Source organism: Lissotriton vulgaris, chromosome 1_1, assembly GCF_964263255.1.
Source record: "Lissotriton vulgaris chromosome 1_1, aLisVul1.2, whole genome shotgun sequence".
In the NCBI taxonomy this organism is placed as follows: domain Eukaryota; kingdom Metazoa; phylum Chordata; class Amphibia; order Caudata; family Salamandridae; genus Lissotriton; species Lissotriton vulgaris.
In genome coordinates this window covers 837769753-837792521 of record NC_141685.1, presented here as the reverse complement: position 1 = coordinate 837792521, position 22769 = coordinate 837769753, and positions in this window count along the sequence as shown.

The following is a 22769-nucleotide window of genomic DNA, read 5'->3' as shown; positions in this document are numbered from 1 at the left end:
AAACTAATTATTAAATAACATAATTACAATGAAATCAATTAATCAACATTCAGTTAACACAATTGCAATCATTACATAAACTGATTAGCTAATTAACTATTAAAAACAAATGAATAATTGAAATAATTAATCACATTAAAGTAATCGATTTACATAATTATTATTCAATTACAAAATACATTATATAAAAATTAATAATAAACAAAATACCATAATTTACATTTTAAAAACATCCTAGATTAATCCTCTACAATCCCAACAACCTGCTACTAAATTAACAATTTCTAATTAAATAAAAAATTAATTTAATATAAAATCTTAGAAATTATACTAAAACAAATTAAAAACAAATATTGTTATAAAACCGTAGGGAAATGCTCATTTTTTAATATTCACTTCCGCCCCCAAATTTTTGGACTGATGCTAATGGTATTATAGACACTGAAGCGCAATGGCCTCAGCTGACCAGGCCCCACTGCATGTGCTCTGATCCCTCCAAGTGTATGTGCAATTTTAATCTTTTTAATCTTTTTTTTTATTGAAACTTTGCGATAGTACAGAAAACAGCTGTGAGGCCACATAGTTAACAACATTCTTTACAGAGGGAGTATCGACTATATGGTGTGCAAGCATCGACATTACATGTCACTCGGGTAGGGAGAGTTTAATGTCTAAAGTTGCTCCGTGTAATTCAACAGTCGAAGACACACACAATTTACCACGTGAGACATTCCATTTAGGCCATTTATGGTTAATTTTTTTAGGGAAGACTCTATGCTTGAAAACATCTTTTTCAGTAATCATCGCAGTGTCCATATCATTTTTGAAATCTCAGTAGATCCCTGGTCCCCCACATTTGAGCGATATTACTTTTGGCGGGAGCGAACCCCAACGATACCCATATGCGCTCCGTGTGAGTCAAATCAGTGGCTTCCCACACACTTAGCACACACAATCTCGGGGAGTGGGTGTTGTTTTTCTCACGTACCTAGCAAGTGTGGTGACGACCTGCACCCAGTATGGCTGAAGGGCTGAACACTGCCAAAAGGTAGAAAGTACCCTCAGCTGCGCATCCTCTAAGACATCTGGGATCCGTACGACGCCCCATCTTGACCAGTGTTTGTGATGCTAAGTAAACTCTGTGGAGGGTCTTGAGTTGGATCAGGCATAATCTGATTGGAATTGCAACCTCTTTGGGAGAGACAAGGGCTTCTTGCCAATCATCGTCCTCTAGGTACCCAAGGTCCAACTCCCACAGCTGCCGGAGGCGCACCAACGGGTCCGGTTTATTGTTCATTAATTTGCAATACGTGAGGGAAATGGCTTTGCTTGGCAAGGGGTCTGTTAGGAGACGGACCTCCAGTGGGGATGACTTGGGCAGAGCCTCAACGTTGGTCACAACAGAGAACAGGGCATTGCGGATTTGTGAGTAACAAAACGTTTCCGACTCCGCCAGCGGATTTTCAGCTCGCAATTTCAATTGGCAGATTTAACTTACCTATGAGTCTCTAGTATGTGGTACAAAGTGTACCCAGGGCTAGACCAAAGCTCTCATCCAGGGAAGAAGGTTCCCAACATTTTGGATTTGGGCATCTGGGGGTACTCTGGGACTTTTTTGTGCCAACACCACGAGAAGTGATATACGAGTAGGTATGGTTGCCCCGTGGGAGCCTTGCACCCTTGGTTAGGGAGTCCTCCCCACCCACAAACTCAAACTTGGCATACAAGTGGCACCCTGGTCTCCATCCTCAGAACACTACTGCCCTTGGAATGAACAGAAGAAGGACTGCACCTGATGAACCTGTGGACCTCAGAAGGAAAGGTTGCACCAAGAAAGACTGTTGTGAGGTTAATATGCCCTGTTCACAAACACTTTGTTTTTACATGTTTACATTTAAAGTTGACATCTTTTTAAATAATTAATTTTAGCACACATTTACTTGTTCCCCCATATGAGATAGCGTACTCAGGAAAGGTCTACTTATAGATACATTTCTTCATAGGCACATTACCATACTGTAGAACATTCTGTCCAAGGACTGGATACACTGCACAAACTATCCTTGTTTGTTGTTGTTAATTCAACAAGAGCTCTGGGTGGGTAGAATGAACAGTCAGACAAGAGCTCAGACACAGAACCAACGGGTCATGTTTTATTATATCAACTGTACCAAGCTACAAGATGACACACACACACAGGTAAATGGGGAGTTAGTTCACCTTAATGTATCTGGCAGAATCACATCCATCCTGTGCTCCCTAGCATAGGCAGTGCTAGTTAGGAGTACAATTATATGCATTCATATGATTAAGGCAATAATTATGATGGTTGATTTATTCATCTTCTTCACCATTCTTGTAATGCTGGTTACCATGCTTTGTTTTCTTCTAATCATTACTGCTCACTTATTCCACACAAGAATCCAACTGCTTCAATCAATACTTTGAGTTGCTAATTTGTGTATTTCTTGTGTCTGTCTTTGGGCATGCCTGAGTTAACAATGAAAGGGTACCTAGAGGCATCGTGGGAGCAGCCACCAGTTACTGCTGCCCAAAGAATAGCGGCAAAGTAAAGGCGAGGCCCAACAGTGGAGATAGGGGCGTGTTCCAGAACGAAAGTGACGGAGAGAGCCAAAGGCTGACTGCCCAAAAGACGGTGGACAGCACTGGGTGCACCCTACTCGAAAGCAGGGCAACACCGCAGCTTTGAGGAAGAGGGATGTGAGCCGACCAGTGCAAGGTGAGCTGTGACGCATACCGAGGCTGGGAAATGGAAGTGCGCAAGAGGCCTACAGCAGTGAGCCCGCATTCTGAGGTGTGGTGGGTGGAGTTGGAGGGCAGCGCCAAGTAAACTGAGCACAGGGAGGCAAAATAAAAAGAAGGCCTACCGTGGTGTGCTGGCACTGGGCATAGTGGCAATCAGCAACAAGCAGAGAAGAGAATACGGCAGATCGGAAGAAATGACACCACAGTGGTTACGTAAAAGAGAGAAGAGAGTTGTAGTGTGCGTGTGCTCGCCAAGAGAGCTGAGGGGGCCGTAAAAGCAAAATTTTGCTCGGGCCATTCAAGTGCAAAACACACCAATGATACGGTGCTGCGCTTTGCCACGGGGTGCTCAGAGTGTAAAGTAAGTTGATCCAGTGGAGTGCGCTACAACAGAGGCCTGTCGTGGGTGGCAGATGTGTTTGAGGTCAGGCAGTAGATGAAAGTAGAAGAACTACTGCGAGACAATCAAACGCCAAGAGGTATCTGGGTGATTGCACACTGTACTATTGCTATATAAGTGGCCCCTGTTAAATTGAAGACAGCAGTGAACCAAGGCCCTGAGGTGGTGCAGGCAGCACGATAAGTAATCATAGTGGAAGGTGCAAGGTACAAAGGGGGCAATTACGCTGAGAGGAAATGACGGGATAATTGACTGCATGTACACGTTAAATATATGATATTAAGACACCTGAGTCACAAATAAGCCATAATAGCCCCCGAGAGCAACAAGCTGAGACTGGTGTACTACTGGAGCAGACAACTGTGGGAAACTTAGCCGAAAGACACACAGCATAGATCTGACCTGAGCAGGGAAAGTGGTAGTAGGAAGAGGCACTGCAAGGAAGTGACGCAAAGACTAAGAAATGGGCAAAGCGAATAAAACTCAATTCCGCCTAAACTTTCATAAAAAGAGTAGTACTAAATAAATCGACGGAAGTGGGGATGGAAGGGGGGCAAAATGAGGAGACACATGGGAGCAACGCCCTGGAGGGCACATTACTCGCAAAGCAGAACAGTCTGTAATCGATCAATGGGAAAAATAGACTCTCTGAATCTACTCATTGACAACATGGCGGCAAAAATGGATAAGCAGGCTGTACCTATAACCGGTGCAGAAGAGAGAATATCCAAAACGGAAGATGGACTCCAAACGGTGGCACAAAAAATCTGAATATGAAACGTGTCCTGGCGGTTATTCAGGCAAAGAATGAAGATTTAGAGGCGTGCTCTCGCCGAAATATTCAACACGTAATTGGTAAGCCGGAATCCACAAACATGGGGAAATGGAGGACTACATAGAAGGAATGCTAAAGACACTGTTTGGAAGCGACAACCTGTCAACTTTGTTGGTAGTGGAGCGGGCATGCCGAGAGCTCATGGCTCGACCCCCGCCAGGGTCACCACCCCGTGCCATAATAGCAACTGTTAAATTACCGAGATAGAGACACAGTGCTGAGATTGGCCCGGGCGAAAGATAAACTACACTACCAGAATAATCAAATCTCATTTTAGCCTGATTTTACAATAGCTGTGCAGTCTGCCCGTCGAGAATTTTTGCCTGCTAAGATCCAACTGCAGAAAGCAAAAATACCATATGCTATGTTATATCCAGCGAGATAGAGAATAGAACATGATGGAAAACCACTTATATTTGCAACGCCAAAAGCAGCGAAGGACTATGTGAAACACTTAGTGAGCAATCATCAATCCCGAAGCAGTTTGGATGTTGAAGCTGAGGAAGATTGAGAGTTAACTTGCTTAGACGCCAAGGTAAAGTGAAAACACTGAGTGAGTTGTAAAAGATTTTCAAAGCCTAGTCTCTGGAAGGGATATTAACCGACGGACATGCATACAAGACTACGGATGTCAGGTAACAACGTCATTTGGTAGAACATGGCCCCCCTGCGTCCATCTGGAGGGAGTCTGGGCCTGTGGCGAACCCCCACGAGGGAGCACCAGAGAAGAGTTTCAGCACACAGTGCTGCAGTTGTATGCAAATGTTATTACAAGATGTGTTTTTTTGTTGTGTATGACTGATACATGGGGGATGTCTTTGGCTCGTTGGGAATGCTGAAGTGGGAGGGGGCGGTGGGGTTGTATGCGCAAGTAGCAACTACCCTTTACGGTATCACATGTTTTTTATATGGTGAAATAACATAGGCAAAAGGATGGGAAACCATTGGTAGCATACTGGGGGATATAATAAATCTTTTAACATGGAATATACGCGGGCTGAATAACCCGCATAAGGTTAGAATGGTACTACAATTCCTAGACAGACATCATATCCACGTACCTCTTTTGCAAGAGACACATTTGTCTATACAGCAGGAAAGGAAGGTGGGTTCCTGCTGACCAACATCTCGGCTAGCTTCCTCATACTCTACTTATTCACGGCGTGTATTACTCTAAGTTAGGCGAGGGACCCCATTTATGCCCATTGAAAGCCATACTGACGAATAAGGCAGAATGTTGTTGGTGCAAGGGAAATTGGCAGTGAAAGACATAACCATAGTGAACACATATGCACCCAATGTGAATGACCCAGGATTTTTTAAAGAGGTATGGCAACAGTTGCACAAACTAGCACAAGCACATGCTATATGGGGAGGAGACCTAAACACGTACCTCGACCCCACAATAGACAGGTCAGCGGACACTAATTGGCAGGGCAAACAAGCAGCTAAGATACTTAGGGGTGGGATGAATGACTATGGACTAGTAGATACATGGAGACTGAGGCATCTCCTGGGGCGGGAGGGCACATTTGTATCGTCAGTACACCGTACCTGCTCCAGATTGGACTATTGGCTGGTAACTTCGGAAGTGTGCCAGTGGATGGCGGATGTGCGTCACCTCCCCAGGACACTATCAGAAAATGCACCTGCCTTGCTGGTACTGATGGTTTCCGGGATGGTTCCCAGGCCTTTTATGTGGCAGTTCCCCCAAGCGACCCTATTGGGCGCCGTAGCCAAAGAAGAAATGTGTGGAGCAATTGATGAATACTATGCAATAAATGAGGAAACAGTTGACAGCTGTGGCTCTCTGTGGGAGGCCTTTAAAGCAACACTAAGGGGGAAGTGTATAAACTTCCAAGCTGGAGTTTGAAGAAGTATACAAAAACAACTAGATAACACGGTGAAGACCCTACTCTCCCTATAAAGGGAATATGAACAGCAACCCGCGGAGGTCAAGTTGGCATCAATTAAAGAACACTTGCCAAATTTTGAGCGCTGGCGGCGCAGGAACTGAAATTCCTTTCCAAGCGGCATGTAGCCCGGGCATATGGGGAGGGAGGAAGGCCGGGGCATATCCTCACACAGAAATTAAAGCTGCAGAAAGATGGGGAGTCAATCAGTCAGATAGTAGACGAAGAAGGAAATGGACATTGCGTGAATTCCGAAATATTGCAGTCATTCAAAAACATTTATGCACATTTATAAGATACGGGTACAGTGGCAGACTTGTGCCTTTAATACAGGCCCTGCCCAACGGTAAGCGCCGGGAGTCGACGGGCTAACGGGGGAGTTTTAAAAGGAGTACGCTGAATTTCTCGCCCCACGTCTGCACGCTGTCTATGAGGAGGCATATGATGGAGGCATATTGCCATCGTCGCTCAGGGAGGCACTCATTATTACCCTGCTCAAACCCGACAAGCCGTCAGAAAAGTGAGGGTCATATCGCCCATTGTCTTTGATTATTATAGATGCTAAAATACTAGCCAAGGTGATTGCAACACGTTTACAGCCATTGCTCCCAAAGATGGTGCTACCGGATCAGTCAGGATTTATAATGGCTGGATCCACTACACATAACCTGCATAAACTCTTTGTGTTATTCCACTATCTTGAACCAAAAATGCAGGCGGTTGCAGTGTTATTGGATGCAACTAAAGCATTTGATTCGATAGCATGGTCATCTGACACCTAAACTGTGGAATGACCTCCCGAACAAATCCGGGACTGTCCGAATCTGTCCCAATTTAAAAAATGCACAAAACCTGGCTCTTTTAAGCCGCTCCTCACAGACTGCTTGTCTCTGCCAGGCGGCAAGAGATCCCCTTGGGGATGATTCGTGCGCGCTACAAATGACCTAAATAAATAAAATATATGTTCACTGTGCTCGCCCGAATGGGAGTACCTGAATCTTTTCTCAAATGGATCAGAATACTATATGAAGCTCCAGCAGCAAGGGTAAGAGTTAATGGTAAGCATGGGTGAATTTTGCGAATCTCGCGTTCGTGAATTTTGCGGATTTGCGAACTCGCAATCCGCAAAATCCGCGAATTCTCGCGAATTTGCGGATTTTTTTTTTGTGTGTTTGCGCGGGTTTCTGCCAGTTTGCGAGGGTTTTGTACAATGTCGCAAATTGCGAACTTACCTGTCGGGTCGCAAGTTTCGCGAACTTGTTGTTTCTACGTGTCCAGCCTGTTTGGGACACTCTTCTTCATCACTGCCACTCTCTGTCACCACTGCCACTCTCTGACTACTCATGCCACCCTCTGGCCCACCCATACCACCCTCTGTTTCATCACAGCACCCTCTGGTTGTCCAGTCAGTGTACATTATTGTGGCAACGCAAGCACACCTTCCCTGCCTCAAGTGACCTGAATTAATTTGGGGCTGATTAATGTGTCACAGAATATTTTTTTAGCTGGCACCTGCTTCCTTAGTGCTTCCTGATTAGTGAACTTTTGCACTTGCTAAGTGCTTTCATTGTTGCAAAATTAGTTACAACACCTGCCCTGCCCCAACTGACAATAATGAATTAGGGGCTGATTAATGGATTTGAACTGCCAGCCTGGCTCCTGCTTGTCTCCCTTAGCTGTAATTCAGGACCTTTGTGGCATATGTGTAACTATTCTGAGGTTCAGAGCAGGGTCACATAATAGTTGCAACTGGCAACTGAACTCTGGAGGGGCCCCTCAGCAAGCACTACAGGAAATGGCTACTAATGATGAGCCTGAACTTTTGAACCTGGTAAGTAGTTACTTTCAGTTTGCTAAAATCGTATTTCTGCAATTTTGCACTTATTCGCGGGGCGCGAACTCACGCGAACAGTGCGAGCAGTGCGAGCAAAATCCGCTGCTTGCGGATTTGCGGATTTTGCGGGAGATTCGCGAATCTCGCGGATTGCGAATTTCCCGAAAATCCGCAAAATCCGCGAGCGAAACGGATTTTCCGCCCATGCTTAGTTAATGGTCACATCTCAGACTCTTTTAGAATTTACAGGGGTACTAGGCAGGGATGCCCGCTGTCCCCATTGTTATTTACACTTGCAATGGAGCAGCTAGATTGCAAAATAAGGCAGAAACATGCAGTGGTGGCACAAAACTTTCAACTACGCCCGTTGATAATATCATTATATGCAAGCGATATGACCCTATATATTAGAGATGCAGAGAGGCATTTAGTAGCTATAACTTGCAAATATATACAATTTGACTACCATTCTGGGCTAAGTATAAACTGGGCAACGTTGGTGATATTGCCTCTCTTAGCAGGGATGACACCAAGTGCAGTAGACTTTCCACTGGAATGGGCGACGGACACAGTCAAGTATCTTGGGATATGGTTGCACAGGGATCTGGAGGTACTGTTCCGCGAAAACTTTGGCAAGGCTATGTCTAGACTGGAGGACCAGGTGATAGGTTGGTCCTCACTCCCACTGGCCATAGCCGATAGGATAGCGGTTATTAAAATGATAATCTAGCTGCAATTCTTATATCTCTTTACAAACGTACCGGTGGTACTAACAGAGGTTTTTTTCAAACATTGAGAACACATGTAATATCATTGACATGGGCAGGCAAAACACCAAGAATTGGCTGGGAGGTATTGGCTCCATCATATGAAGATGGAGGCTTTGGTGCACCAGACTTAAAACTATATTATTTGTGTGCGCAGGCACAATTTGCACATTTTTGGTACATGCCACATGATTTTATACCACATATAGTAATTGAACATGATACAGTAGTGCCATTACCACTCACAGCTGTACTTACAAATAAGCAAACCCCCCTCCCCGCACGGAAATTAACACAGTATATACAACGTGGAAAGCATGGAAGGCAATCGCTAAAAGAGTAGGACAGGACCCAATGTATGCCCCGGAAATGCCGCTCTTGCACCACCCGGACATATCAGTAACGTCGGAAGAGAAATCAATTAAGATGTTACAAGAGGCTGGGTTGACAAAAATGGGTGATTTATATATAAATGGAACGTTTTTGTCATTATCAGATATAGGGACACAATCTACGAAAACAACACTTTTCATGTTCTTGTATTATAGACTGAGACCAGCGACACAAGCATACTGTCCATGTTACATACTGTCCATGTTTCCCAGATGAACCTCCCACATTTCAGTCTCTCTAAACACTGTTAGCTAGCACCACAATAAAACATATGCCCCCAGATGCATCAAAGTTATGTTTTGCAAGTCTTTAATAGCGAATTTTAAGGATTCGCTATTAAAGACTCGCAAACCGGGATACATGTAGGAATCGCAATGTTATTTGCGATTCCTACTGATTCCTTATTTGCGATTCGCTAATTGCTAATCGCAAATAAGGAATGGCTTTCCCATTCATTCCTTTGGGCCTAAAGGCCCATAGGAATGAATGGGGAGTCATTCCTTATTTGCGATTAGCAATTAGCGAATCGCAAATGTGCCGCAATTTCAAGAGTGCCAGGCTGTCCGAAGGACACCATGTTGCACCCCTGAAATGGTAATGTTCACTGGTGTTGCGCACACACATGTCCCAAGGACATGTGTGTGTGTAATATACAACTTAGAAAAATGCACTAAAGTGCATATTTCTACGTTTTTGCGCTTTACCACGTAGTTTGAATTCGCGGTAAATAGCGACCCCATATTGCAATTCGCAATCTTGGAATGGTTCATGCATTGCATTTAAAGGAATCGCAAATTGCGATTCCTTAAATGCAATCGCAATTTGAGAACTCACAATTATTTGCGAATTCTTAAATTGCGAGTGCATGAACCCTTGATGCACCTCAAATGTCATTTTTGCGGGCGCAAACGGCCGAATTTTGCGATTCGCACCGTTTGCGCCCGCAAAAATGCTTGATGCATCTACCTGATGGTGACTAAGCTATACAATTCGGTACAAGCTGAAAGTAGGCCGAGTGGGGGGAAGTAGATAGAGAATTGGGATAAAACAAAAATGGAAGAGGTGGAATGGAAAAGATGTCGTTCACAATTGAGAATGTTAACATCAAATTGTAATCTGAGAATAATCCAGTTTAAATATTTGCTTCAAATGTGTTATACGCCACAACAATTTTATAAATATGGACTAAGGAGCAGCGCAAATTGTACTCGGTGTAATATGGAGGGACCTATTTTTTCATCTAGCCTGGAGTTGCCCGAGTATAAATGACTTCTGGATACAGGTTACGGGTGCACTAACTGTGATGATCAATGCGAGAGTGGAGTGTACTCCGGAAGAGTGCCTTCTTGGCCTGTTAGATGATTTCCAGTCACATGCAAAAAAGCTGTTACTGGTATGCCTAGTAGTTGCGAAACGTGGGAGGCATTGCATTAGGGGAGGAAGGTGAGACCCACCGAAGCAGCATGGCTTAAGGATGTGGAGTATTGCAAGGCGCAATTAGAAATATATGTGGAGGAACAACCAATGGAATCGAGACCAAAAGACTACTGGGGGCCACTGATAAAGTATTTGCATTCAAATGTGGGAAATGGAGGATAGGCTGACTTTGTGGATATATAAATGTTAATAAAAATGATTACGGTAGGAACTGTCAATGCATTGTATGTAATATGCCCATACGAAGTGGATACATCAAGTGAACAGACAATCGAATGAGCTAGAACCTTGAATGAATCAGCTGTATGATGCAATATGTAATGCTGTGTCAGGTAAATTGTAATTGACGAGTTATGTGTTAGACTGTAAGCTGTAAGTTGCAAAAACCCAATAAATAATTAAAAAAAAGCTTCAGGGATAGAAAAGCTAAAGAAGCCCTGTGCCCAGCTGAACAGTTGCCAATGAACTTGTCCTGGACTGTGCTGGTGTAGCCCGTGAGATGAAGTCCTAGGCTCCAAAAGGTGCCCCACAGGTCGTGGACTCTAGACTGGTGCAACAGTATACTCTTTCTCCCCACAGATCTACAACTTGTAAGCCTAAAGCAAAGGAGAATGTTTTTTAGCACAGACTCTGAGGCTTATATTCGGAAGCTGCTTGCCAGTTTGTAGGTACCCTCGTACACCATTTAGAACCAAGTCTTTCACTGAACCGCTTTACTTCACCCATCTGCTGACGTCGAACCCAACACAGTACGCAAGTTGCAGAGGCCCCTACCATCTCTAAGTTTTTTCTAAGTGTGTAGGTATATTTTTGACCAGGTCGAACTCTGTGTCTTCATCAAACCCATGCTCCAATCATGGTCGGTCTGAAACTTTGACTTTGTCCTGAACCCTAGTGTTTGAGGCTTAGACTACTGATAAGAGTGGAAAGGAGTGATTTAGAAAACGTTTTGGAGTGAATTGCAGTGATTTGTGATAAACTCGCAAAATTCACAACTATGGTTCCCTTCACAGATTTTTGTCATTTTAAAGATAGGTTTTCAATACTCTTTTTTTGTATGTATAATAGATTAAAGAAACCTTTGGGTACATAAAAAAACCACTTTTTATAAATTGGAATGGGGGTTTTATTGTACTGTGCCCCTTACTTATTAACTGTTTTAGTACTCATAAATGCTTCACCCTAGTTTTCCTGTGAGTTAACCCTTACTGCTCTGTGCCACAGCAAGGACTAAGCTAAGGTTTAATTTAAAGAAACCTAACCTAACAAATAATCCACCTGTCTCACAAAAACGAATAACTTATTATACTAAAATACCTTATATTTACCAAACCATTAAAAAAAATATTTTCTACAACTGTGTTAGGCAAAATGATATTATATACATCTATATTTAAAAAACAATATTAAATACCTAAAAAACAATGATCTTACTATCCGTATTCTGTCTGACAATATTTTTGATATCACAATATTTTGACATGATATTCACAATCCTTTTTACACAGTATTTTGTCAGAATTCCAGTTTTGGAGTACATAAAATAAAAGGGGTGGGGAAACAATTTTAAATAGGTCCGTTCTACCATGAATTGCAATCTGAAGTGAGTTCCAGTTCACATATGTCCTTGCATAGAGTATTCAGTTAAAGCTCCAAATTAAGTTCATTGCATTGTGTGGGCCTAGGCAGCTATTTATTCCGAAATACTTGAGATTGTTGATAGCCACTTGGCCAATATTTTCAGGTAGCAGCTAGTGTATTACCTTATATTGGGGAGACCACAGATTTGTCCCACTTAAATACCAACCCTGAGGTCTTCTCAAACATATTAACAACTCCCTGATTCTTTGGTTCTTCCAACATGGGCTTCTAGCAAATAAAGGCAGGTCGTCGGCATGGAGGAAATGCAATAATCCACCTCATACCCAATATTGGCCTTAGTCAAATTCATCTAGACATATCTTAGTAGCTTAATGGCAAGAACAAAAAACAGCAGCTGCTAAAAGGTGGCATCACTGCTGTATATGATGCTCAGTATGGAAAGAAAGAGACACCTCTAGCCATCGAATGTTTATAGAGGAGCTGGCGATATGAAAGGAAGCGAGGGTCTAAATTAATTTTGTGAAGCATCTTTGAGACGTACCTTCAGTACAGGGAATCTAAACCTTTTTCGAAGTCAATCAAAATAAAAGTTGCTGGATCAGAAATGTGCTCCTGTGTGATCACAAGGTGTAGTGTGTGCAGCTTGTGTCTAAACACACTGAGAGGCATAAAGCCATTTTGATCAGTGTGTAACAAGGCATTAATCACTTTAACAAGACATTTGGCTAGGACTTTTGACTTGTCCTCTATATTTGTGTAGGGGGTATGCCTGGCAGTTCGGGTTGGATTGCTCCTATTGGAGCAGGGTTGTGGGATCTGCTTCTTATGGTTACCCCCACTTTTTGCTGAATGAAATGCTGTTTTTGACTAGTCTGACTGGGATCCCGCTAATCAGGATCCCAGTCTATCTGCTTTCTCCCTAAACTGTTATGCATGTACTTAGGTACATCCCAGATTGGATACTAAAGTACGCTTGTCAGTCCCTAGTATATGGTACACATGTACCCAGGGCATAGGTACCCCAGAGGTCTCCCAAGGGCTGCAGCATGTATTATGTGCCCCATGAGAGACCATTCAAAATGGAACTACCGGCTGCCATTGCAGCCTGTTTAAGTGGGTGCATGCATTGCTTACTTAAGATATAGGTTTACAATATCTAAGGGTCACTGCACTTAAAAACTATAAGTCACCCTTATAGCAGACCTTTACAATCCTGAGGGCAGGATGCTTGGTTCTAAGTGAGCGGGTGCCCTGCATGAGCAGGACACCCCTGTAGCCTACGGAGTCCATTCTCCCGGGTTGTCAGTGAAGCAGCCATATACTTAAATAGAGGGGCATTACGCGTACGCGTAATGAACATCTCGTAAACGGCTTCAACCAACCCTATTGTGTTTGGTGTCAAACATGTTGAAATCATACCCCCACACCTGTAACCGGTGTGGGAGGTATGATTCCACCCACCTGGAAGGCCTTTGTGGGGCCCTCAGTGTTCCTTGTACCAGCCTTCTAGCTACGAACAGCACAAAACTGTTTCTGCCGACCAGAGACACATTTCTGCCCTCCTGCTGCTGAACAAACTCGAGCAGGCAGAACAATAGGCATCCTGTCACAGGCAGGTGTGACCAACTCCCAGACAGGATTTAGAGTATTAGGGCTGGGTGGATGCACTTGCCAGCACCTGAAAACCTGCCGGAGGAGCACATTTTGTATTCCTGTGCATAGTCCAGTCAAACCAGTCCTGGGAGCCGTGGGCTCCCGCTCTGGCGCGAAACTGGACAAAGGACGTGGGAGTAACCTCCCCCTGTCCAACCCTCCCTTGGGAGGGTCCCCTGAATCTTTCCTACCCTCTTCTGTGGGTACTTAAGGGCTTACCTGGTTGCAGGACCTTAGATTCGTCGAGGACAAAATTCAGAATAGAAACCACTGCACTTCGACTATCTGGGCACTCTGGACTTCGCTGCACTTCGTTTAGGCCTGGCTTCATCTCCCTTCCAGTCTGTTGCATCGTCTGTGCCTGTGTAGGCTCCAGGAACCTTCCAAGGCCTGTGAAGCATCAAGGACAACCAAAATTATCTCTCTCGGAGTGAAGGAGTCTATTTACTGTCATTTCTTTGCTAAAGTATTGTGTGCTTTATGTCTATCTCCATGTAGGAGATACTGTAACCTACTAGTTAGTGTTATATAATATATATTTTTTATAACTACTGTGTGGTTCTCTTTTCATTCAACCTATACTATAAGATTGCATTCTGGTAAAACAGACTGCTTTACACTCCTTCAAGACTAAGCCTGAAGGCTGCTCTCCGCAGCTACCACTTAGATAGCTTTCTAAGGTTGTCTGAGACCTCTTAAATCACCATAAGGGTTGTCTGGATTGGTGCAAGGTGCCTATTCGCATTAGTGGAGATCATATACCAGGCCTGCCTCTCACAAGGGTCAACATTGATTTGCAAATGGCAGTATCCAAACTGAGGTGGCATGGTAAGCAATATAAAGATGAACTGGGATGCAGCCTGAGTATTTACCGGTGGCTGAGATTATTTCAAGCATTCTATTAATCTCTTTTTTGTATTTTTTAGTGTGTCATCCAAAGTGAAGTGGGTATGCCCAGACATGGGTCCTGTGCACACTGTGTCACTGGAAGCAAGCTATACCTGGCTGATGAACCCTAACCAGGGTGAAACCAGCCCTGGGCTTCTTGTGTTCCGGTTCAGAAGGACCTGGCCTGGCTATTCAGGCTGGACTGTTCCTGCTGGAGCCAGGTCAAGACTGATTTGCATATGGGCAAGGCCAAACTGAGGTGGCATGCTGTGCAAAATAACAATGGATAGGGATGAGGCCCGAGTAATTACCAGTGGCTGCAATTAATTCAAGCATTCCATTTATCTCTTTTTTGTATACTCCAGAGGAGATCATGGCTCTGCTGAATATGTTTAACACTGTACTCAGAAATATTGAATGAATCTGTCCCAGGTGTTGGTCGAGTATCCTGACCTGGCACCGAGTCAGATGGAGTCACAGGAGCAGGGACTTCCATATGTTCCTCCAATCGTAATCCAATACCATGTAAGGTGAAGCCATCGGTTATGGGGACTTGCTTCTCGACCAGTGATGATGAGATTCATGTCGTCTTTTAATGTGTTTTTCTAGAAGATTTGGAAGAAGGTGGCGACTCTGGGGACTGCAACATTGGGCGACTTACAGCATCCACCTTGTTCCTCACGCACTCTGGCCATAAAGAATAAGAAGCCAATATGTTTGAGTTCTTTGCAGTGCATCTTCTGGCACCGAGTCAGATGGAGTCACAGGAGCAGGGACCTCCATATGTTCCTTCAATTGTGATCCAATGCCATGTATGGTGAAGCCATCGGTCATGGGGACTTGCTTCTCAACCTGTGATGATGAGATTCATGTAGTCTTTTAGTGTGTTCTCCTAGAATATTTGGAAGAAGGTGGAGACTCTGGGGACTTCAACATTGGGCGACTTACAGCATCCACCTTGTTCCTCACGCACTCTGGCCATAAAGAATGGGAAGCCAATATATGCTTTACAGTGCATCTTCTGGCACAATGCAAAGGTACCAATGTCATGTTCAGATCCTAGCACCAAAGACAAATGTCAGACTCCAGTCACACAAATCAAATCAGAAGTGTGCTTAACAAAATAACCCAGGTTGGAGTTGTGATACTGCGATGAACAATAGGTAAATGCCTTATCCTGAAGGTTACTCGCTTACCTCAGAGCAACAGTGCAGCTAGATAAAGGACAAGACTGACGTGAGTAGGCTCCTTCCCAACCACACTCGCTGGACAAGTATAAATGGTGTATTACACCATATGATAGAGATATCTTGCCGCAAATTCCTTATCTTTGAATTTCCCAGGCGTCAAACTGGATCCGGAAGATTTTTCTTCGAGCAATATCCCTGCGCGCCGGTAGGTGGCGTTGGTCAGCTTGATATGACGTCATCTGCACCACAGTGACATCTGCGTCACCCATGTAAACTTGTATGTAGACTTTCTATGCTGGGAGCGTGGAGCCATGAAGTGCACTGACATTGGTCCTAAAAAGTCCCAATTGTCTAGATGAAGTTTACATTTTAACACCATGAATAAATATAGATTGTTAGTTTTTTTATTATTTATTGATGAACTTCACATTTTTCTTTTTTGCTTGTGATGGTACTAATGCATTAAATGGATGCATTTAGGCGGATTCTAAAACATCAAGAGGAAATAATGTCAGCAAAAACATAAAAGTTAGTCAACATTTGTTTACTGGTCTATGTGTAAATATTTTAGCAATTGTTTTACATATGTCATTTTGTATCATTGATGCATGCCCACTATTGTAATGATCTTTATTAATCAAACAATAAAGTATTCTTCTACCACTGACATTGGTGTAGTTTGAACAATTTGGGTCCTGACATGAGAAACCTGTCTGTAGTGAGGGGAGGATGGGCGGGTCGGTAAGGAATCTGCGACTAGATCATGTCTCTACCAAATAAGGCGCTACTGAAGGTAAGTAATTTGTCCATCTCATAGAGACATCTAGCCGCAGATTCCTTACCTTCGAATAGATACCCAAGCAATGCCATCCCCTCCAGGAGGGACTGCAGACAAGTTTAGGCCAGGAAATCTTGCAGGACAAAGCAGTCAAAAAAGCTGTCCGTGCAGACTTGACTGTCTAGACAGTAGTGCTTGGTCAATGTGTGCAGGGATGCCCAAGCTGCTGCCTGACAAATGTCAAGGAAGAATGGAACTCCACGTTGCAACACCGAGGTAGCAGCTTTAGCTGTGGTAGAATGACCCCTTAGGCCTTCATGCGTATGCTTTTTGGCCAGAGCATAGTACATTTTGATGCAGAGGACAACCCATCACAAGATAGTTCTCTTCTGTAAAGCAAGACCTTTCTTCATGCCAACATACCACACGAAGAGTTGATCATCCACCTGAAACTCTTTAGTGCTGTCAAGTTAGAATGACCACGCTTTTTTTGGGTCCAGATGGTGGAGTCGCTCCTCTTCTTTAGAGGGGTGCGGAGGAGCGTAGAAAGTGGGCAAGGTGACAGATTGCCCCACATAGAATGGTGTGACCACTTTCGGGAGGAAAGAGGCCCTAGTGCAAAGCACCACTTTGTCAAGAAATACTGTCAGGTAAGGAGGCCTGGATGACAAAGCCTGCAATTCGCTCACCCTCCTGGCAGATGTGATTGCCACTAAAAAGGCTGTTTTGATGGTAAGCAGCTGAAGTGGGCAGTTGTGCAGAGGTTCAAATGGAGCACACATAAGGAAGGTAAGAACCAAATTTAGGTCCCACCGAGGAAAAATGAAAGGGGAAGGTGGGAACATTTGTACAAGGCGTTTGAGGGATCTATTTGCAATAGGAGATTAAAACAATGGGCCAAGAGACACAGGTCCTCTTGGCCCACCCTGTTTGTTGCAGTACCACATGGCGGTGGTGTTGTCAATTAACACTTGAACCCACTTTCCCTTGATTGAAGGAAGAAAGGCTTTCAATGCCAAATGAAATGCTCGGAGCTCCAGTAATTTTAATGTGGAGTCCTTATTCTGCAGGATACCAGAGTTCTCTGATCTCCACCTCTGCCAGATAGCCCCCCCGTCCCAGGTTTGGCAATCTGTCATTTCCGCGCGATCTGGTTGGAGAAGGGAGAGGGGTCTGCCTCTGACCCAATCACAGTTGATTAGCCACCACTGCAGGTCCTGTGCAGTTGCCTCCGAGATCTGGACAATGTCAGAGAGATTCCCCTGATGCTGTGCCCACTGGAACTTTAAGTCCCACCACAGAGCTCTCATATGCCATCTGGCATGTGTCACTAGCAGAAAGCAGTAGGCCTTGAGGCCCAGCAGCCTCAGTCATTCTCACTGAAATCCAGGATAGAGGCTGAAATACCTGTATCATAGATCCAATGAAAGCGAGCATCTGAAAGATCAGGTGTGACTTCGGCATGTTGACAGTGAACCTCATTGAATGCAAGAGGTTTGCTGTAGTCTGGAGGTGGGAGACGCCGGTCTGGGGAGAGCCCGCCTTCAACACCCAGTTGTCAAGATAGGGGAAGACTGGCACCCCTGATCTGCCCAGATGAGCTGCGACAACGACATCACCTTGTTGAACACCCGAGGGGCGCAGGTAAGGCAAAAGGGGAGCACGGTGAATTAAAAAAGCTCATGGCTTAAAGAAAACTGCTGGTAGCGCCGATGAGGAGGCAGGATCCGAATGTGAAAATAGGCATCCTGCAAGTCCAACGGTAACATTCAGTCTTCTTTTTGAGGAAGTAGTTGAGGGCTCACAGATGTAGAATAGGACAAAGGCTTTTGTCCTTTTAGGGACCAAAAAGTAGTGGAAATAACAACCACAGCCTACTTCTTTCTTCGGAACCCTCTCCATGGCTCATTTGGCCAAGACAGTCATGACTTCCTTCTAAAACAAAATGAGGTGATCCTCCGTCAGCCAGTCATAAGTTGGAGGCATGGAGGGAGAGATAGTTTCGAAGGGGAGGGAGTAGCCCCTTCGGACTATCTCGCAGACCCACCTGTCCGAAGTGATGATCTGCAATTGGTCGAGGTGATGGCTAATCCTGCCCCAACAGGCCACCCGTAATCTGCAAGGACTGGACTGTAAATGTAAATGTAAATGTATAGGCATTTATATAGCGCACTACTTACCCGGAGGGTCCCAAGGCGCTTCGACCGCTGCGAAACCCTGCCTGGCTTCTCTGAGAGATGGTCCCTTAATGGGTATCTCCAGGGTGGGACCAGGCATCCCCGGTGGTCTGGTGGGGTCGTTAGTGAAGATGAGGCAAGCTAATGCCCAGAGTTGCCGAGTGTGAACGCTGATCAGAGTGGGCACCGAGGCGAGAGAATTATCGAGTCCGCTGACCCTGGTCCAGAAACCTGCCGCGCCGGGATTCGAACCCTGGTCCCGGGCCGTCCTCTGCTCTCGGGTCTGCCGTTTGGAGACTGAGGCTGTAGAGAGTGTGGGGGATTTGTAGCCATAAATGGGGTGAAAGGCAGACGGATGACATGTGGCCACTGAGAAGCCCAAGACTTGGCCATAGTCTGTGAGTCTTTAAGTGCTCCAGCGCCATATCGGTCTGGTCTCCAAGGAGACGAGTGCCATCAAAGGGCATGTCTATGAGAGAGGCCTTGACAGCCCCTGAAAAGCCAGAAGTTCTTAACTAGGAGTGGCGTTGAATAGCCACGTCGATTAAATCACTCTGCCCAGTGAGTCGGTTGTGTCGAGACCACAAGAATGGTGAACTTTGGTGCATCTCTCCCATTGATACTGCCTGGAAGAGGATGGCCGAGGCATCCTCCTGGACCTGGGACAGCCCTTGCACAACCGTTTCCCACAGCAAGTGGAAGTGACGGCCCAATAGCCACGCGGTATTCACCAACCGTAATGCAAAACTTGCGGAAGAAAAACATTTCTTACCCCAAATGTCCATCTTCTTGGATTCCCTGTCCAGGGGTGCGGAAGGGAACGCACTGTGGTAGGTAGAGGCTTGGACCACCAAGTTCTTGGTGGTAGGGTGACTTGTAAGGATATTTGGGTCGCCAGGAGCAGCGTGCGATTATCCTAGAGGAGTCCCAGTGCTAGGCTTGGACTAGGTTTCCTGTAGGATTTTAGTTAAGGCCTCAATGAAGGGTTCCGCTGAGAAGACACTTGGCTGCATGACCTCTGTCAAGAAATTTGTCTTGACTGACACAGAAAGGAGCTGAAAGTCCAGGACCTCAGCTGCCCTTTGCACCTCCATAGCATATGATGCTCCCTCCTCCATAGCCAGGGCAGCGGGAGAAAGCAGGGTAGAAGCTGGAGAGGTATCCAGTCCGCTGATCTCACCCAATTCTTTATACCAATCCATGTTTTGATAAGGCTGGTCTTGTAAAGGGTCCAGCGACTCCTCCCAATCTTCCTCCTTTCCTAGCCCTTTTAGAATAAGGCTGAGGAACCGACCTAAGACCTAAGAGTTTTGTAGGAGCTGGTATCAGCCTCAGTAGTCGCTGATCCGGCTTTGGGTCATTGGGAATGAGAATGGGGCTGGCACCGCCGTGGGGCGCCGGTGGTGTCAGAAGTTTCTATGTCGGGGCCCACAAAGGTTGCAATGGCACAACCAGTGTCAGTCGGGATCCATTCGTGCCAGGGCAAAAGCAGTCAGCGTGGAACCCGATGGAACTCCCTCTGAGCCTCCGGGTCCCGAAGGTGGGCCAGCAGGGTGAAGCCACCGGAATATGAGGTACATCGCATAATAACATTCTTTGAGCTGAGAGGGGGTCGCTCCAGCTCTCAGGAAGGCGAGGAAGTGTAGAGCAGACCCAGGGCGCTGGTTCAGAGGAACGAAGCCTAGAACACTGATACGGATGGGGAGAAGTCTTCGTCTTCTTAAGTTTTTTGTGCTTCTTACACAACCAACTCACCGATTTAGATTGGGAGGATGAAAATGTAGGATTTCCAGAGCAATGCTCGGACCTTCCTCTCGACCATAAACAAGACCTCTGAGTAGAACGATGTGGTGCTGAGTACCGGGCCGCAAGCAGCTTTAGGACCTCTCCCTCAAAGCTTTCAGAGCCATGGCCTGGCATTTGGAGCACGACTTTGTGGTTGCACTCCAGGCACTAGAGAAAAAACAGGTGTGGGTCTGTCACCGACATTGCGCTGTGACAGGCAATGCATGGCTAGAAACCAGAAGTCTTCTTGGACATGAGGAAAAACTACACACCAAAAAAGGGGTTGACAAAATGTCGAGAAACGCCTGTCAAAAAGTGACAGAGGGTGGTTCTCTTCACGGATCTGCACTGGATGGCACGGAAAGAAAAGAAATGACATCAGCTCACTGAGGTGGTTCCTATATAGGTGACGCAGACATCACAACTGCGCTGACGAGGCCAGCGCGTTACAGGGAGCCGACCTACGCCAACTACAGGCAAGCAGGGGTAATGCTCGAAGAAAAATCTTCCTGATTTAGTCTGACGCCTGGGAATTTCAAAGGTAAGGAATCTGCGGCCAGATGTCTCTATCAGATGACATATTACACTATTGACATCCTTGCCCCGGATTAAGGTCCCTTGAGGTGCCTTAGCGATAAGGGAACCTAATTCATTCAAATTAACGTGTGATAATGGGGAGTTGCATAGCTATTGATAAATGGTTAGGTCTACTTCAAGTATGTTTGCAACTATCACAAATCAACCCTGACTCATAGCAACTCTTAGTAAGCATAAAATGGAAAGGCTTCTTGAGTTGGATAGCAACCCCTCTAGAGCCTCTAGTGAACCACGCATGGAAAATGCATCGGTACTCACAGTTCTAAAAAAGTGCATTGTATGCCTAATGGGTGGGTCTGTTGTAACATTAGTACCTTGAAGAGAGAATCAATAGCAAATTGCAAAACATCACCCCTCTTGATCCTGTTGTTAAGCCCCTTAACATTCTGGGATATTATTCTGAACCTGTGAGGGTCATTAGTCATCCTGCTTGTCGAAATAGGTTATTTAACAATAATAGCATTTAATTGTTGAAGGTGGTAAGTATCCACCTCAAGTAATAATCACAGTCCTTGTCAGGATGAACCACTAAAGGCACTAAATACACTTACGATCAACCTTCTGGTAGCTATGGCACAGACCAGACAGGCTTAACTTAGAAGCAATGTTTCTGTAGTACTAAAACAATAGTAAAGTTAAAATGCAATTAGAAACAATTGAATACAATTTAATAAATAGAATGACACAAAAATGTCAAAATAAGGGAAACCAGAGATATCAATTTTTAAGTAAAAAAATCACTGAGAAGCACATATGCCAAGGATATTCAATGGTTACAGTAGATCGGGAAATAGGCGCAATTTGATGCTGACAGCAATGGAGCGCAAAGTGGATACACCAACCAGGTTTGTCCTAGTCACAAATGTTACCTTCTAACTTTAGTCCTTTAAGTCCCAATCTACTACACAAGTACATTTCTTAAGTACCATAGGATCTCAGGGGAGGCACTTATCAGTTGCCACTGATCAGCAAGGCAGTTGTAGGAAAGGCCTCTTGTAGCTTGTTGCTTCCCTGTGTATTGAAAAGGTCAGCCTTATGACCCTTGGAGTCCACTTCTTTATCCTGAGTACAAGTAGGAGAGCACATCTAGTCTCCCAGGCTCTTCTCAGGTCTCCAACAGCAGGTTCAGTCTTCCAATGTTCTGAGGGTAAGAGGTGTGTATGTGTGGGGAGTGTACTATAGTACTCCTAGTGTCTTCACCCAACAAACACTAAAATCTAGTTTGTGACACGTCCTGTACCCACAACAACCTCAGAGATAGACGTCTAGTAGAACAAAAGTGGAGTTTTCAGCAACCAGACAGTAGATACACATGAATTGTTTTGAATTGTTTCACTCCTTTGAAGTGCGCCCCAAATGTCATATGTAAACCCAACACATTTTTAAAATAGGCTTTGACACTGTAATGTCAAAAAGATGCCCACTGTGATTGCAGCCTGCTAGGTGGGGGGGAACAAAATAGGGGCCATGCCGAAGTGTCAGGTACCATTTGCTTGTGACAGAGGAAGCTTCATTGAAATGTGCCCCAGGTGTCCAATGAAAAAACCCAGCACACCGGCCAGGCAGGATGTGACATTCAAAGAGGACTTGCCACTTTACTGTCAACAAGGATCCTCACAGCCCCACCCTTCATTTCTGTCATGTTCAGATGGGCAATGTCTGCCCATTGAGGTAAGCCTATTGTTTTGGTTCTGGGAGCACGTTGCAACTTCATTCATGCCTATTCAAATGCTAAATACTGGCTGACAGATGTT